The following is a 16,148-nucleotide window of genomic DNA, read 5'->3' on the forward strand; positions in this document are numbered from 1 at the left end:
CAGAGGAATTTCTGTGTGGAACTAGGGGGAGAGAAACGGCTCTCTGGGCTGAGCTTCCTGTGCTTCACGTGCAGCCAGTCTGGGCTGGACCCAGTCCTGATGATGGTTCCCAGAGCACTGTCAGGAGCAACCCCGAGCACAGAACTGGGAGCAGCCCCAGAACACTGCCAGGGTGAAGTCCAAAGGGAAAAAAAAAACAACTCAAGTTTTTGAAAGCATTACATTTCGGCTGTCGTGCCTGGTCCCCGTGGGTCTGGTCTGTGGGAGCAGAGCGGGGGAAGGACAGCAGCAAGCGCTCCTGGCCCGCCCGGCACAAACACCCTTGGATGCGGGGGAGCCCAGCATGTCTGAAGCCGTCACTTACCACTCAATGTAAGATGTACTTGTATTTCTTTCTCCTCTACTAGGGATGCTACTTATTTGATTCACATACACGAGGATTGAATGCTCCATGAGTGTTAGCCTGAGACGGTGTCGTGTCACTTATAAAAAGCAACGATGCTTCTTGTTGATTACAATCATAAGGAACTCTTCCAGAAGTCCCTAACCTCCAGACAGGGTTTTCCTGAGTCAATCACGCTTTTAACCACTATACTGTGCCCCAAAAATGAGGTCCCACATCAACAGTGAAATGCTCTGCTTAGTTCTAATGTTATTTGAAAGAACAGTGGTGAGTATACACTACACTACATTTGTCTGCCAACTGTCCTTATTCCCAAAGACCCTCTGCAGGCCTTCCCAAGGGAATTCCTTTGCCCTGAAACCTGGGAATGGCATCAACACGCTTCTAAATCACCTAAATTAACCAGTACAACTTTAACAAAAAAACTATCCCTGTGCCTGGCTTTATCATTTCCTTTAGAAACTTGGGCTGGGGGCAGGAGCAATGCAGTGCTTGCCATGCGCATGTCCAACCCCAATTCACTCCCAGGCACCCCTAGGGGTCCCCAGCCCTGGGAGGGGAGGAGAGTGGAGGGATGGGAAGGGGAGGGCGAGTGTGAGCTGGATAGAAAATACTGGGGTTAAGGTGCTTGTCTTGCAGGCCAGAGAGATAGCACGGTGGGTCAAGTGCTTGTGTGGACCTGGGTTCAATCCCAGGCATCCCATATGACCTTCTGAGCACTGCCAGGAGAGATTCCTCAGTGCTGAGCTAAGCCTGAGTATCGCTGAGTATGATCCAAACAGCAAAAAAGGTACTAATCTTGCATGCAGACCGCCCCAGCTCAATCCCTGGCACCATGTGTGGTCCCCAGAACGCTGCCAGGACGGGCCCCTGGACACAGAGTCAGGAGTATCCCTGCGTACAGCTGGGTGGGGCCCAACGCCCAAGAATAGATAACAAAAATTTTTTTTAAACATTTACTACTTAAACATCAAACATCACCCCACTCAAACTTAGAAAACAATGTCTGGTTCAGAAAAGGCTTAGGCTACAGGTTCCCAACCAGTCCAAAAGGGCACTCTGATGAACTGCAAGGTAGTGTTTGTGTCAATTCTGAGTTTCCTCACTCCTCTTTCTCAACTTCTGACCACAAACTGGCAACTTTATCAGATGACTGGCCAACATAAATGCACATGAAGAAATGTGACGCTCCAGTCTGCTGGAAGCAGCAAGCAAGCTGCCCAGGCTTAGAAAAGATTCCAACCTTAAAAAGGGGTAATTAATTTTGGAGGACAAGTTAAAAATCAGCTAATTCAAAGTAATTACATTAAAGCGATCTGTCCCACTGGCTCAGAAAGATGACTGGAGCCAGTTTCACTTTTAACTCTTGCCACAAAATTCATTTGATTATTTTCATTGTAAGTCAGCCTGAACTTTTTTTTTAACAGTTTTACTTTTCATCTCCAAATCAGTCATCACCTCATTTAGACCGCAACTGCTAATTTTTAAATGAACAGACGCGTTTACAAAGCATACCATTAACACAAATATCAAACTATGTAAAGTACAAAATCATTCTGCTTTTTTGGTTTTGGGTTTTTTTGGTTTTTTTTTGCTTTCTGGGTCACACCCAGAGTGCTCAGGGGACCACATGAAATGCCTGGAATCAAACATGGGTTGGCCCGGTGCAAGGCAAATGCCTTACCTCCTGTACTAACACTCCGGCCTCTTAGTGATCATCCTGAGCACCAGGTAATATAGGTTTTGTTTTTTTCTAATTGGCGATAAAATAAAAGAAAAAGGTGGAAAAACAAAAATCAACCAGATATCACCTATTAATAATACTTGGAAACAAAGACTTCACCTTTTGCCACTGTAAAAGACATGAATTTTAGTTGCAAATCTGAATAACAGTACGTGACTAAAATACAGAATTAGGCTTCCCTGAAAACAAAGCCTTTTCTGAAAGATGAAGTGAATCCACTATTCTGTACACTGGCATCTTGCGCTGGGCAGACAAAGGGTCTATCCTCCAGATAGTATTCTAAATTTACAACTGGCCCACACAATTTCAACAACTTATGTTTCCAGCCATCCGTCATGCTTCCTCTTGTACTGAATGACTTTCATTTTAAAAAAAAAAAAGGTTCACTAGTGGTATTTCCCGAAGAAAAACACCTGCAATAACCACAATGAGGTACTGCTTACTCCGTTTTTCAGAAATTATTTTCAAGCTAAGTTTTTAAGAAAAGTTTTCTTTTGGGGGCGTTTGGGCTGGGGCCTGATTCTGAAGCCACGCCCAAGACCTCTCTCCGGGCAGTGTCACTGATGCAATCAGGGGACTCCAAGGTCAAAGTCCACCCCAAGTCCCTGAAGTTATCGCCCCAGCCCAAGAGTAATTTTTTTCATTTTGGAGGGTTTGCATTTGGCTTTGTTGGGTCACATCCAGTGGCACTGCGGGCTACTCCTGACTCTGTGCTTATGTGCGAACGCGGGTGGTACCAGGGACTCAAACCCCGCTGTGTATTTGGACATCACAGTCAAGGTGAGCCTTCCACTGCGTCTCCTTCTCGCTGTCGGCAACCACAAACAGCAGACCATTACGGTGCGCTGAGAACCCACGACTTGGTCACAAAGGTTCCTGCGTTCACGGGTTTGCCCCAGGATTTCTGTGCCAGGGGAGTAGCTTCACAATGGCACCAGCAGCAAGTCCACCGACAGGAGAAATTCTCCTGCTGACTCATGAGGACCCAACACAGGGCTGCCTGCCAGTTCCCATCTGCATGTTTTGGCATGGTGAAAGAGCACCTCTAAGTCATGCCCAGCAAACAGATGGTGATTTCCAATTGTGGACAAATTTAACAAATAACTTGTCTTTTAGCCATGAGACCGTTCCTTTCATTAGCTCAGGAGAGCACCCCTCGGCCTCCAGGTGCTCAGAAATGTCCCATAATCCTGGTGCTCGCCCCAAAGCTCACTGGGCTCCCTCCTTCCTACCCCCCACTCGGAGCCTAGCTGAATTACAGAACTGCTTATGATTATAAAACATATTGACGACAAAAGTAAGGACGTAGTTTCCCCTGTAAATTAAATGAGATTTATGACTCAACTATCCCATGGCACAAGATTTTTACAAAATGGAAATGTGGGGCTGGAGAGAATCAAGCGGGCCGGGTGCTTGCCTCGCACACGCCCATCTGGACCGGGTCCCCAGCACCCCGGCAGGCCCTCTGAGGACCACCAGGAGCAATTCCTGAGCTCGGAGCCAGGAGTAAGCTGTGAGCATCACTGGGTGATACTTAAACCCCTCCTACCAAAAAAAGTATTTAAAAATAAAAACGTAACCTCTAATTTTATATGAAAGGATGAAGAACATGTGTGACCTACATGTGTGACATCTTATATCACCTGAACAAAATTAGATGCCCAACTGAATAAAACACAACTGCAGGCCAAGAGCATGCTCCCATGCTCCGAGTGCAGGAGGCTTGGGTTCAACGCCGCCACGGGGAACCAAGTTGGGAGGAGTCTCTGAGCACTGCTGGGTGTGGCCCACAAACAAGACAAACAAAAAAAGATTGTGTTCATTGTGTTCACTGATTGCATTTATTGTGCCACAGACGTAAACAAGTATGTTCATAAGAGGAAAAAGTTCATGAAATCTAAATGTAACTTCTTCTAAGCTTCTGACGAGCCCAGTAAGAAAAGATTCCAAGGTCATTTCACATTCATAAGGGCAGTTATTGTTAAAAAAAAAAAAAAGGAAAATAACAATGTCGGCAAGAATGAGGAGAAATTGGAACCCTCATGCATTTCCAATGGGAATATAAAATTGTGCAGTTCTTGTAGAAAAGAGTCTGGCAGTTCTGCAAAGTTCAACAGCTGGAAAGCGAGAGCACGACTTAAGGTGCCTGCCTGCCTGCGCTAACCCTGTATGGCTCCCAAAGCACCACATAGACTGACCTCCCCCCACCAGAAAAAAATAAAGCCAGAAATAGCCCCAAACACACTCTGTGTGGCCCAACCCCTCTCTAAAAGGTTAAACAAAATTACCCTGTTATCCTGTCATTCCACTCCTAGGCATAAACTCCAAAATACTGAAAGCACAGACTCACATACTTGCAAATCAATGTTTATAGTGTTATTCACAAAAGCTAAAGGTAGAACAACCCAAGGCTTCATCAACAGATGAATGGATAAGTAGTAATATAAATAGAATGTACATATATGTATCATAGCACATAAGGGGATATTATTCAGCCATAGAACTAATGGAATTCTAATACTTGACATATGAGCCTTGAAAATGTGCTAAATGAAATAAACCAACAGAAAATTACAAATATTGTGAGAGTCCCCTTGTAAGAGGTATCTGGAATAGGCAATTTCATAAAAAGACAGCAGGAGAGAGTTTTCCAGAGGCTGGAGGCTGTTAGGAATGCAGAGTTATTATTTAATGGGTACAGTTTCTACTTGAGATAATGAAAAAGGTCTGAAAATAGACCATGATGATGACTGTGCAAGCCTGTCAATTTATTTAATGACTGTAAACAGCATGCTTTAAAAAGTGACTAAAACCCTGCCATAGTGGCAGTGTGGGGTGGGGGGAGACGGGACTGGGAAGGGGGGTGGGATGTTGGGTTTACTGGTGGTGGAGAATGGGCACTGGTGAAGGGATGGGTTATCAAACTTTGTAAGGGAGAAACATGAGCACAAAAATGTATAAATCTGTAACTGTACCCTCACGTTGACTCACTAATTAAAAATAAACTATAAAAAAATAAAAAATAAATAAAAAAAAGAAAAAAAAAATAAAATAAACATAGATGTGCACGTAAAAAAAATAAAAAAATAAAAAAATAAAAAGTGACTAAAGTTGTAAACTTTGTTACATATAATTTACTACACTTCTCCCCTCCACAGAAAAATAAATAAAATTACCTTAGGGGTCCATTTGACTTTGTCAGCTGGATTAACAGGAGTCTAGAAGGTCCTAATTCCAGAGCTGGAAGATAGCTCAAAGGGCTGAATCACTGGCTTTGCAGGAAGCGGCCCAGGGTTTAAGCCCAGCGTTTCCTGACCCCCCGAGTCTCTGCAGTGGTGAACCCCGAGTCTGGTAGAATCCGCGCCCTCTCACCCTCAGTCATGATTTCTACTCCCGACAGACAAATCACACCCTAATCTACTTCACAAAGGTCGAGGATGACTATCATTTATCTCCCAGGTTCTCTTTGATTAAAAATTCTTACATACACACACGTGTACACAACGCACTTTCTTCCACGTAGAAAGCCTATGAATGCAGGAGGAAAAAACCCGCATGGCAAGAGCAGCTTTAGCCCATGAATGAGTCAGCAGCTGCTAAAACAGGCAACTGTCCTCTAGGAGCTACCCCGTGAGGAGCCAGAGCCGAGGGAGGGGGAGGCGGCGAGGCCGGGTGGCGTGCGACAACGTTCCCTGGCTACCAGGGCCCTGAGCTTCAACACTATTCGAGCATGTCAGGTGAATTATCACCTGAAGACATGTCCTAAAATATAAAGTTCTGAATATGAATTTTTCAGTGTGCCTATTGGGGGGCTGGGACGGTGCCAAGGAGCAAACCCCAGGTCTCACACATCTGAGCCACAAGCTCACTCAGCCATATCCACGACCCTGTAAGGAGACCCTCTTACGTGTGAGAGTAAGTGCTTGAGACAGGCAAAAGGAACAAAATTCAGAGATAATAAATCAACCAAAAACAAAAAAAAGAGGGCTGGGGACAGTGGAGACACAGTACAGCAAGTAGGATGCTTGCACTGCATTCTGCCATCCCGGGTTCAATCCCCAGCACTGTAATGGTCCCCAAGCTCACTGAGTACAGAACCAGGGGTAACCCCTGGGCATCACTGGGGGTCTTCTCTCCTTCTCTCTCTCTCTCTCTCTCTCTCTCTCTCTCTCTCTCTCTCTCTCTCACACACACACACACACACACACATACACACACACTCTCATGGACTCATGTGAGTGTGATCAGGAGTTGGACCTGAGCTGAATCAGGTGACAAAAAAAATAAATAAATAAGAACTGAGGGGCTGGAGCAATAGCACAGCAGGTAGGGCGTTTGCCTTGCACACGGCCGACCCGAGTTCGATTCCCAGCATCCCATATGGTCCCCCAAGAACCGCCAGGAGTAATTCCTGAGTGCAGAGCCAGGAATAACCCCTGAGCATTGCCGGGTGTGACCCAAAAAGTAAAATAATAATAATAATAATAATAATAATAAACTGAGATTTGAAACAGTAAGCATGCCCAAGGCTCAGGTGATGGTTCAGCATCAAAAAAGCACTTGTCTTGCAAGCCTGAGAGTTCAACCCCCAGTGCCACCTGCAAGTGCCAAGCACAGCACCTGCAGCCTGGGAACACCACCCTCCCAAAACACAACCAAGTACCTGCCTCCTGAGGAGCACTGCAACCAGGTGAGTGACCTCTGGCAAACACGACCAAGGATCCAGGGAGGGCCCCAGGAGTGAGCTGGAAGACCAGAGTGCATACTTTGCATGCAAGAGCCCTGGGTTAGATCCCTAACAATGTATGGTCCCCCAGCACCACTGGGTGTGGCCCAAAACAAACCAAAAAAAGGTCACACCCATGATGACAAAAAGGAAAGAGAGTTAGGTGTGCCCCACCTTTAAGAAGCTCCAATCAGGTGCAGGAGAGACAGCTGGCCTGGGGAGGGGCTGAGCAAACCCCTGGCACAGAGCGGGGCCCCAGTCCACCACACCAAGGGGTATCACCCCCCGCCCCGGCCCCCAAGAAAAGGACCTCAAGCCTAGCCAGAGATGCAGGACTTAGCTACAAAAATCTTACGTCTGGCAGGACCTGGAGTGATAGTAGAGCAAGTACGGTACTTGCCTTGCATGCGGCGGACCTGGTTCAATTCCCAGCACTCCACACAGTACCTACGGCTGGCCAGGAGTGATCCCTGAGCACCAAAAAACAAACCTTACTTCATGGATCAAAGCCATAATACAGCAATAGGCTGACTGCCTCCTGCAGCAGAGCAGGTTCGACCTATCAGGTTCCCGGTCCCGCCAGGAGTGAGTCCTGGGTGCGCTAACATAACCGTAGAACCCAAACTACAGAAAATGTTTGTAATTTCAATTCCTAAGTGTCATCTAAGTGCCTCAATTAAACAGAGCTGCAATCAGGGCAGGGGCCCACCACTGTGCTAAACTCCAGGTACACAAAGGTGATCCGGATGCAAGTCCTTTAAGAAACAGGGAAATACTGGAATAAGACAGTCACAACCAACTCTTAGAGTGTAAGCAGTACCGAAAAACTACAGACACAAAATACATGAACCAAAAAAGTCTGCTTTTTAATTTTGGGCTTGGAGCCACACCCAGGGGTTGGACCAAGGGACATTCCCCTGCTCAGCGGACCATACTTGGTGACCAGTACAGAAATGAGGCCAGCAGCACGTGAGGACAGCAAGCACCCTGCACTATCTCCCACCCTGTTTAAGTCTAAATAAAGGTGACAGGGGATCGTGCAGGGTGTGTGCGCCAGTCCGGTGAGCATCTCCCTGACCCAAGGCTGGAATTCAAGGACTTCACAGAAGCCCAAAGGACAAACATCAATACACAAATTGCATGTCATGTAGAAAACACTTACTCATTTAGAGTGCAGAATCAAGGGTAAGCTCCGAGCACTGCCTGGTAAGGCACACGCATGTACACAATATAAAAAAGGTCATTTAAAAAAAAAATACATTTTTAAGTTGTCAAGACAGAGAAAAAGGTCAAGAAATGGTATTTAGAAGATAATGCTCAAAATGCTTCCGAAAAAGAGGAACAGATGAAAGAAAGTGAAGAAATCCTGTCAGTCTCTTCCATTAGCTAAGCGTGTTCACTTGCCTTAGTCACCCTACATCAAAGCCTGTCAGTACCTATGTAAGAGGTTTTTGAAATGGTTTTTTAGGGGGTGGAGAGATAGCACCGCAGAAAAGGTATTTGCCTTACATGTGGCTGGCCCAGGTTCAATCCCCGTAGGGTCCCCAGAGGCCTGCCGGAGTGAGCACAGAGACAGAGCAAGCCCTGAGTAATCAGCAAGCAAACTGATTATGGAAAATAAGATAAATAAGAAATAAATAAATAAAATAAATAAATAAGAAAATAAGATTTTTTTAAAAGTTCAATGCAGAGCTACTAATAAAAGTACCAGCAAATAGCAAACATCAAAAATGACCTGAAGAAGGTATAAAATAATTCAAAGGCTCAAGAAATAGAGGTTCCATGTACTTGGGCTCAAGCCCCACATCACTGCTGAGTACAAGCCGAGCAGCGCCCCTGTGCTAGGGAGGAGCCTTCCCTGCAAAGAAATGGTAATTTAGGGTCTGTCAAAGGTGGGACTGTCCAGGGGTCCGGAGACAGTACGGCAGGCAAGCACTGCCTGCAATGCAGGTGAGCTCCCCGGCACAACACGGGGCCCGAGCCCTGCGCACGAGCCAGGAGTCAGTCCTAGGCATCGTAGGGTGTGGCCCAAAAATAAGACACACAAAGCTAACACTACAGAAAGAGGAACACTATAGTCCGGCTACTGCCTAACCTTCACTGCGAATATTTTCTCCCTGCGTGTAGGTCTGGCGGTTCCTAAGCTCCTGAGATGTAACTCACACACCATATAATCCACCGGCGTACGGATACATTTCACTGGCACTTTGCTAGACAGTGACCATCTCCACAACCAATTCTAGAACATTTTCACGTATCCCAAAAAAAATCCCCATCGCAATCACTATCCATTCCCCACTCATTCCGGACCCTGGAAAAACTTTTTTTTTTTTTTGCAATTCCTTTTGTGGGGAGGGGGTTCCCCAGTACTGCTCACCCCAGAAACCCATTCTTTTATCTCTGGTTTCCGGATCACCGGGATCAGGGGGCCCTTCTGGGCAGTGCTGGGGTGCCAGACTTCAGCCGCACCACACTAGCCCTGAGCCCTTTCCCCACCCCAAAGTCTCTCTGATGTGAACGATCTGCAGAGACAGAGCCTGAGAATGTGTTCTCTTCCGGTCCGGCAGACAGCAACCGACTGAGGAGATGCGCTGCTCGAAGGTTCGCACCGCAGCCCCTGCACTGCGTGGATCCGGAGCACTTCCAGGAGCGGAGCCCCCAAAACTGCCAGGTGCCCACCCGCTCAAAACATACACACGGGGCCGGAGCGATAGCACAGCGGGTAGGGCGTTTGCCTTGCACACGGCCGACCTGGGTTCGATCCCCCGGCATCCCATATGGTCCCCCAAGCACTGCCAGGAGTAATTCCTGAGTGCAAAACCAAGAGTAACCCCTGAGCATCGCTGGGTGTGACCCAAAAGGCCAAAAAAAAAAAAAAAACCATACACATGCGTCCTCCTCTAACTGGCTTCCATTCACTGTTATGCTTGCCAGGTTTACAGACATTGGAAAAGGTTTCCATACACTGTCTCTTTTTATTACTCAATAATATTCCATTATACTAACTTTTGAATACAACTTATCATTCCAGACACGTAATTTTGTGTCCAGCATTTTCCACGTCATTACTGCATCAGACGTCATCATGAAAAGCATAGTGTCCCATCAAAAAGACCGCATCAGTTTGAACATTTTACTGTTAACAATCTGAACTCCTTCCACCTTTTTCTATTATAAACGGGCTTTCTGAAATGCAAAAAGGAGTTTAAATTTGAATCGTCTATCTGAAGGAGGGAATTGCCTCTCAAAAACCCTGAGCTGGGATACACTAAAGAGGATAAATTATGTTCTTCCAAAGGGAAAGCTCGGGACTTCATCAGTTCCAAACCAAAGAGATGTTAAGAGCGATGAGGGCTGGGGCTGGGGCTCAGGGCCTAGTGAAATCCTTGAGTGCAAGGCCATGGGTTTGATTCCCCCACATCACATACACACAAAAACTACTCAAGACTGCAAAGAAGAATTCCAAAATATCCAGGTGAAAAATGAAACCTCAAGCACAGAGAGACAGAGGCCCTGGTCCACTCTCCAGCACCACGAGGTACCCAGCACCAGCAGGACGTCCCCAGAAACGGAGCCAGGAGTAGCTCAGCACGGCCTCGGGGTGTGGTCCAAAAGCCAAACTACAAAGCCCCCATCTTAAGAAACGCATCAACACTGAGTCAACGGTAACTAGCACACTTCCATCAAAAGTATACAAGGGCCAGGGGTGAGTACTCATCTCCTGTGAGGCTGGACCCCGCACTGGGAGGGACCAACAGAGTGGGGAGGTGCCCCTGGGTGCAGTCAGGTGTGAGCGAAGATCGATCAATTGATCGATCTCTCTCTCTCTCTCTCTCTCTCTCTCTCTCTCTCTCTCTCCTCTCTCCTCTCTTCTCTCTCTCTCCTCTCTGTCTCTCTCCTCTCTTCTCTTCTCTCTTTCCTGTCTCTCTGTCTCTCTCCCCCCCCCTCTCTCTCTCAGAGATCACAAGGAACCCCAGCACTGCCAGAAGCAAGTCACAGTACCACACCAGGAATAGCCCCCCAGCACTGCCAGGGGTGTCCCCAAAACATAAACACTAAACAGAAGAGAACATCTTAACTACAACAGTAAAGAAATACTCTCGTGGGGGAGGGGTCAGAGCTAGTAGAGCAGGGAAGGCCTTGCACACAGCCCACCAGGGTTCAATGTCCAGCACCCACTAGGGCTCCCCAGCACACCAGGAGTGCAGAGCCAGAGCCAGGAAAAACTTCCTGAGCATTGCCAAGTGTCTCATGCACACACACATGCACACATGCACACATGCATGCAAACGAAAAAGAAAGTCCTCTTGCACACAGGCCCGCACACACAAACAAAGTCCTCTTGCAGAGCTGGGGAAATAGTGCAGTGGGCCTGGCATCCCATACAGTCCCCAGAGCACCGCCAGGAGTGATACTGAATGTAAAGCCAGGGGTTACTCCTCAGCATCACCAGGTATAGCCCAAAAACCAGAAAGGAAGGAAGGGAGAAGGGGGGGGAGAGGAGAGGGGGAAGGGGGGAGGGAGAGAGAGCGCTACTGAATGAGAATAAATGGAATTCAAATAAAAAGAGGAGGAAGGTCCTTCAAAGCAGTTAGATAGGTAGGGTTCCCCTCAACCTTGCCACTGCCTGTTGTTTTCCATTTATTAAGCAAAAATGTAAACCTAAAATTAAAGATTTAAAAAAATTCTAAAGTTTTCTTTTCAGATTATTAATCCCCACCCAGTTTGAGTCCTTAGAATCTGGTCTAAAAATAAAACTATGTGTCAAGTGTTCCTCAAGAAATACTATGTATACTGATTGGAATGTGAAGTAATTAACACACTTTGTATGTGATCTGCCAAGAAGACTCCAGATAGCCTACGCCAAAACCAATAACAAAGGAACAACACCCACTTGACATTTTCCTTGGTTAAGCTAGGAGTAATTTTAGAAGATTTGACGTTAACTACTAAAACCATTGAGAGCTACCCAAGTAATTCCAGGAGAAATGAAGGGAACAAGATGATTCAACCACAACATGTAAAATCTTTAGTAAAAATTTTTTACTCACAACTTCGAAAGAATATACTCAACCCAACTATTACTATCATGAATTTTACAGGCAAAGTAGTTCCACCCTATATAAGAAATACTGTTATAACACAAATATCAAGTATCAAACTTTGAACCTAGTCATTTTTGCACCTTAAGACTTTTTTTTTTTTCACCAGGGACCGAGCCAAGGGTCCTAAAAGCATGTAAAGTTTGTGCCCTCCAACCGCTAGGTCATATACCCAGTCCCATAAACCTGAAAACCTTAGGGCTGAAGCAATATGTGACCCTGGCACCCCACGTGGTCCCCCAAACTCATCAGGAGTGATTCCTGAGTACAGGGACAGGAATTAAGCCCCGAGCATCGCCACATATGGATTAAAAAAAATAAATTTTTACAAGAAATGTTTCAAAGTATTTTTTCAACCATCTCAGTGGTTTGAATAACCCCACCTCCCTCAAATAAGTCCACTGCCTTTCAGAAGCAATACTTAGAGTTCTCTCCTGCAAGTCAACATTAAGGCATGCTGTTTGGCGAACAGGCTCCTCCCAGGACCTGATTCTGTACGGCCTATTATACTCCTGAAACACAAACAATACATACTCCCTCCAGTAACTTTTCTCCATATTTAAGTAGTGAGTTACTGCAAAAGTTTTTATCTGATGTTTAAATGCAGCAGAATCAAGTATTACTACAAAAACTACTTGAAACCGTAATTTGAACTTATTAAGTGCATTTTTCATTTAACAGGTAATTTAGTACTTCTGGAAAATTACATTTTAATTTCTAAGTTATTTAACCTTCAAAACAAAGCCCGTTGCATATGGCATGTTTAAAGCTGAAAGCAGCTCTTCTCAGGATAGCTGTAATGCAGTATCTGACGTACAACCATCTGCATTTCATCTTTTAGATGCTTTTTAGCATAAATGGTCGGCTTAATAAAGCTTTCTTCAGCTAAACCAAAGTCCATAAAATGTTCTATTATATTTCACTCAAGTATTCGACTATGAACATCATACACACACACACTACTGACAAGATTGTGTAAGAGTAAGCAACACACCACAGTTCATAATCACAAACCCCACATGCCCAAATAGAGAGGCTTTTACAATGGAAACAGTAACAGATTTATTTTCCTAAGTAGCCAGCGCTCAAGTGGGTCAAATATTTCTGCTGCATGTTAAAAATGCTTAGCCCTTGGAAGAGATAAAAGGCAAAAGCCAAATTAATCTTAATAGTTTTCAGGGATGCATAAATCATCCTCGCAGACATTGAAGAACCGCCACCTTCCAGTCTGTTCGTACCCTCGGAAACGCGGGGGCTCTTCCAGGAGATCAATCAGAGCAACACAAGCTACCTGAGGAAAATTACGTCTTCAGCGCTCAAGACCTGACAAGAGAACTGGAATCCGGGGCACCGGCCTCACGAAACACCTGACTACCGGACAACACAGTTACTAGACTGAAAAACACTTGCATGCTCTGTGGCATAGAAGGAGCCAACTTCTGTGCGTCTGGGGACGGGGCTCGCACGGTGCGAGACGGCGCGCTCGGAGAGTCAGTCAGCCTCCGGGCAGCGAGCATCCCCGGTACGAGCATCCCGGTACCACCCCTCACTGAGAGCCGGGCCAGGAACGTCCCCGACGCAAACCGTTTCCATCACGATCAGCGTCGACATCAAAGAAGGGGAAAGTTAAGGAGCAAGAAAGTTTAAAAAAAAATTTTTTTTTTATATAAAAGGCAATTTAAAGAACTCCAAACAGCACCCACCGAAGACCCACGCTGGCTCGCTGCCCCTTCCCCCGGGCCGCTGCCCACGCGCGCCCCCTCCCCTCGGGGCCCCGCTCACCTGTGTCCCCCCGCCCCCCCCACCCCCCGGTTACCTGCCGCCGCTTCCCCCAGCGCATCCCGGGCCCGCGGCCCCGCAGAGCCCGGCGCGCAGAGGGGCGGCGGGGCGCGGGGACCCCGGGGGCCCGCCGGGAGGGGCGCCCGCACGCCCCCCGCCCCCCGCGCGCCGGCGGCGAGCCGGGCCGGGCACACCCTGCGGGGCCCCGCGCCGAGAACAATGAATGGGCCCCGCCGCCGCGCCCGCGCCGCGGCCCCGCACCGGCCGTCTCCGGGCCGCGCGCGGACACCGGGCCCCGGCGGGCGGGGGGCGCCGCCCGCTCCCCGGGCCCCGCGCGGGGGGTGTCACGGCGCCCGGGGCCCCGCCGGCCCGGCCCACCCGGGGGGCGCCGCCGGGCGGGGATGCGCGCGCCCCGCCCGCCCGCCCGCCAGCCCGCCCGGACCCCGCGCCCCGCCGCCCACCTGGCGGGGCCGCGCCCCTCCGGGTCCCGGCGTCCGGCGGCGGCGGCGTCGCGGCCGCTCCTCCTCCCCGCGGCGGCGCGGCGGTCACCTCCGGCGCGTGCCCAGCCCGGGGGACGGCGCCCCGGGCGGCCCCCGCATCGTCGCACGCGCGCCCCAAAGCCCGGCCGGCCGGCCCGCCGCGGGCGCACGACAGGGCCCGACGCCTCCCGCCTCACGCCCGGCGCCGGCGCGCTCCCGCCATCTAAGATGGCGGCCCAGCGCCCGCGACCCACAGACGCTCGGGCGGCCCCGCGGGCGGGCGGGCGGGCGGGCTCGGGGCGAGCCGTCCTCGGCGCTCCTCCTCCCGGCCTGCGGCGCCGCCGGCTCGCGCCCGCGCTCGCCCTCCCGGCCGCGGGCGGCGCTCTGCGCACTGCGCTCGGCCATCGGCCGCTCAGGCCTGGGGGGGCGGGGCCTCGCCTCCCACCGGCGCCATCTCCCCGCCGGGGCGGCCGGCCGGGGCGCCGCTGACGGGGCGACCGCTGACGGGGGGGCGCCGCTGACGGGGCGACCGCTGACGGGAACGCCCGGCCGGGGCGCCGCTGAGGGGGCGACCAACTGACGGGGACGCCAGGCCGGAGCGCCGCTGAGGGGCGGCGCGACGCCGCTGACAGAGGACGCCGCTGACTGGCGGCCGCTGACGGGGACACCGGGCCGTGGCGCCGCTGAGGGGGCGACCGCTGACCCCCGGGGTCGCCGCTGACCCCCGGCCGCTGACGGTGCGCCGCTGACGGGGGGCGGCGCCCGCTAACGGGGCGACCACTGACGGGGCGGCCGCTGACGGGGCGACCACTGACAGGGACGCCGGGCCGGGGCGCCGCTGAGGGGGCGACCACTGATGGGGACGCCGGGCCGGGGCGCCGCTGAGGCGGCAACCGCTGACGGGGTCGCCACTGATGTGACGAACGCTGACTGGGCGGCCGCTGACGGGGCCGCCGGGCCGGGGCCGCCTTCGCCTGCCTGGCCAGCCCCGAAGCTGACAGACGCTCCCGAGGACTCGCCGCGGGCAGGGCTAGTCCCGCCGGGGCGTCGCGACCCCCGCGGAGCCCGACCCCTCTGGCCTTTCCCCGCAGCCTTTCCCGAGACTCAGTTTCCTCATTTGTATACTGGGTCCGACCCCGACCCCCGCCTCCCCCCGCCCCGATAAGACAGGCTGGAAGGAAGGTTGGGCGAGGGGAGAAAGTTGGGGCCAAAGTGACGAGAAGCCGCTTTGCGGCCGCCTTCCGCGGTGGGCGACCATCTCGCGGCCGCATCGGTGTCCGCGCCCGAGTTTGGCATCGCCTCGCGGCCTCCCCGGTGTCCGCGCCCCTGTCGCTGCCCTTCAGCTTCGGGCCGCTGATGACACGAATACTACCATCCTCTGCCCAACTGCCTGTGTCTAGGGGCCGAGTGATAGTCCCCGGGGCCAGGTGCTCGCCTCACTAGGGAGCCTGCTGCACCGACGGGAGTGACCCCCAGCAGAGCCCAGAGGAGTCCCCCAGCATCACCGGGTGTGGCCAGAAAAAATAAATTTTAAAAATAAATGTTTGCATTAGTGAAGCTCTGGGGAAGATGTGGATTCATTAAACAGGAAGCGGGTTAAATAAACAGCACCCCGCGCGGTATAGGAAGTCGAGTTAGGACGAGCTAGATCTGCACTAGATCTGGTACTGATTTTTTAAAAAAAAAACCAAGAAGTAGAACATGATGTACAGTGAGATTTTACTCAACGCTGGGACAACAAAACTGGCCCGTTCCAGCTCAGCCGCTCCCCCCGATCACCCCGGCCCTGATGGCACACGTTCTTCTGAGTATTGGGAAGTCAGCTGGAGTCACAATCTCCTATTTCTCGAAGAGAGATAAAGTGTACTCAAGTATTATGTGCAAGCTTAAAGAAAAATGAAACCGGCTAGAGAAA

At 50.3% G+C, this 16,148-nt stretch overlaps 1 protein-coding gene across 2 annotated transcripts in view; it reads right to left on the reverse strand.

The window, feature by feature from the left end:
• RAF1 (Raf-1 proto-oncogene, serine/threonine kinase) overlaps positions 1-14,544 on the reverse strand; it is a 58,141-nt gene extending 43,597 nt beyond the window's left edge. The window contains exon 1 of one of the 2 annotated variants that reach the window (XM_055134531.1): positions 14,216-14,544. The gene's annotated coding sequence lies outside the window, so the exon portion shown is untranslated. The remainder of the gene's footprint in view (positions 1-14,215) is intronic. The other variant, XM_055134532.1, reaches the window with a different exon arrangement.
• Between the last annotated feature and the right edge of the window lie 1,604 nt (positions 14,545-16,148).

This window comes from Sorex araneus, chromosome 4, assembly GCF_027595985.1.
Source record: "Sorex araneus isolate mSorAra2 chromosome 4, mSorAra2.pri, whole genome shotgun sequence".
NCBI classification, from domain to species: domain Eukaryota; kingdom Metazoa; phylum Chordata; class Mammalia; order Eulipotyphla; family Soricidae; genus Sorex; species Sorex araneus.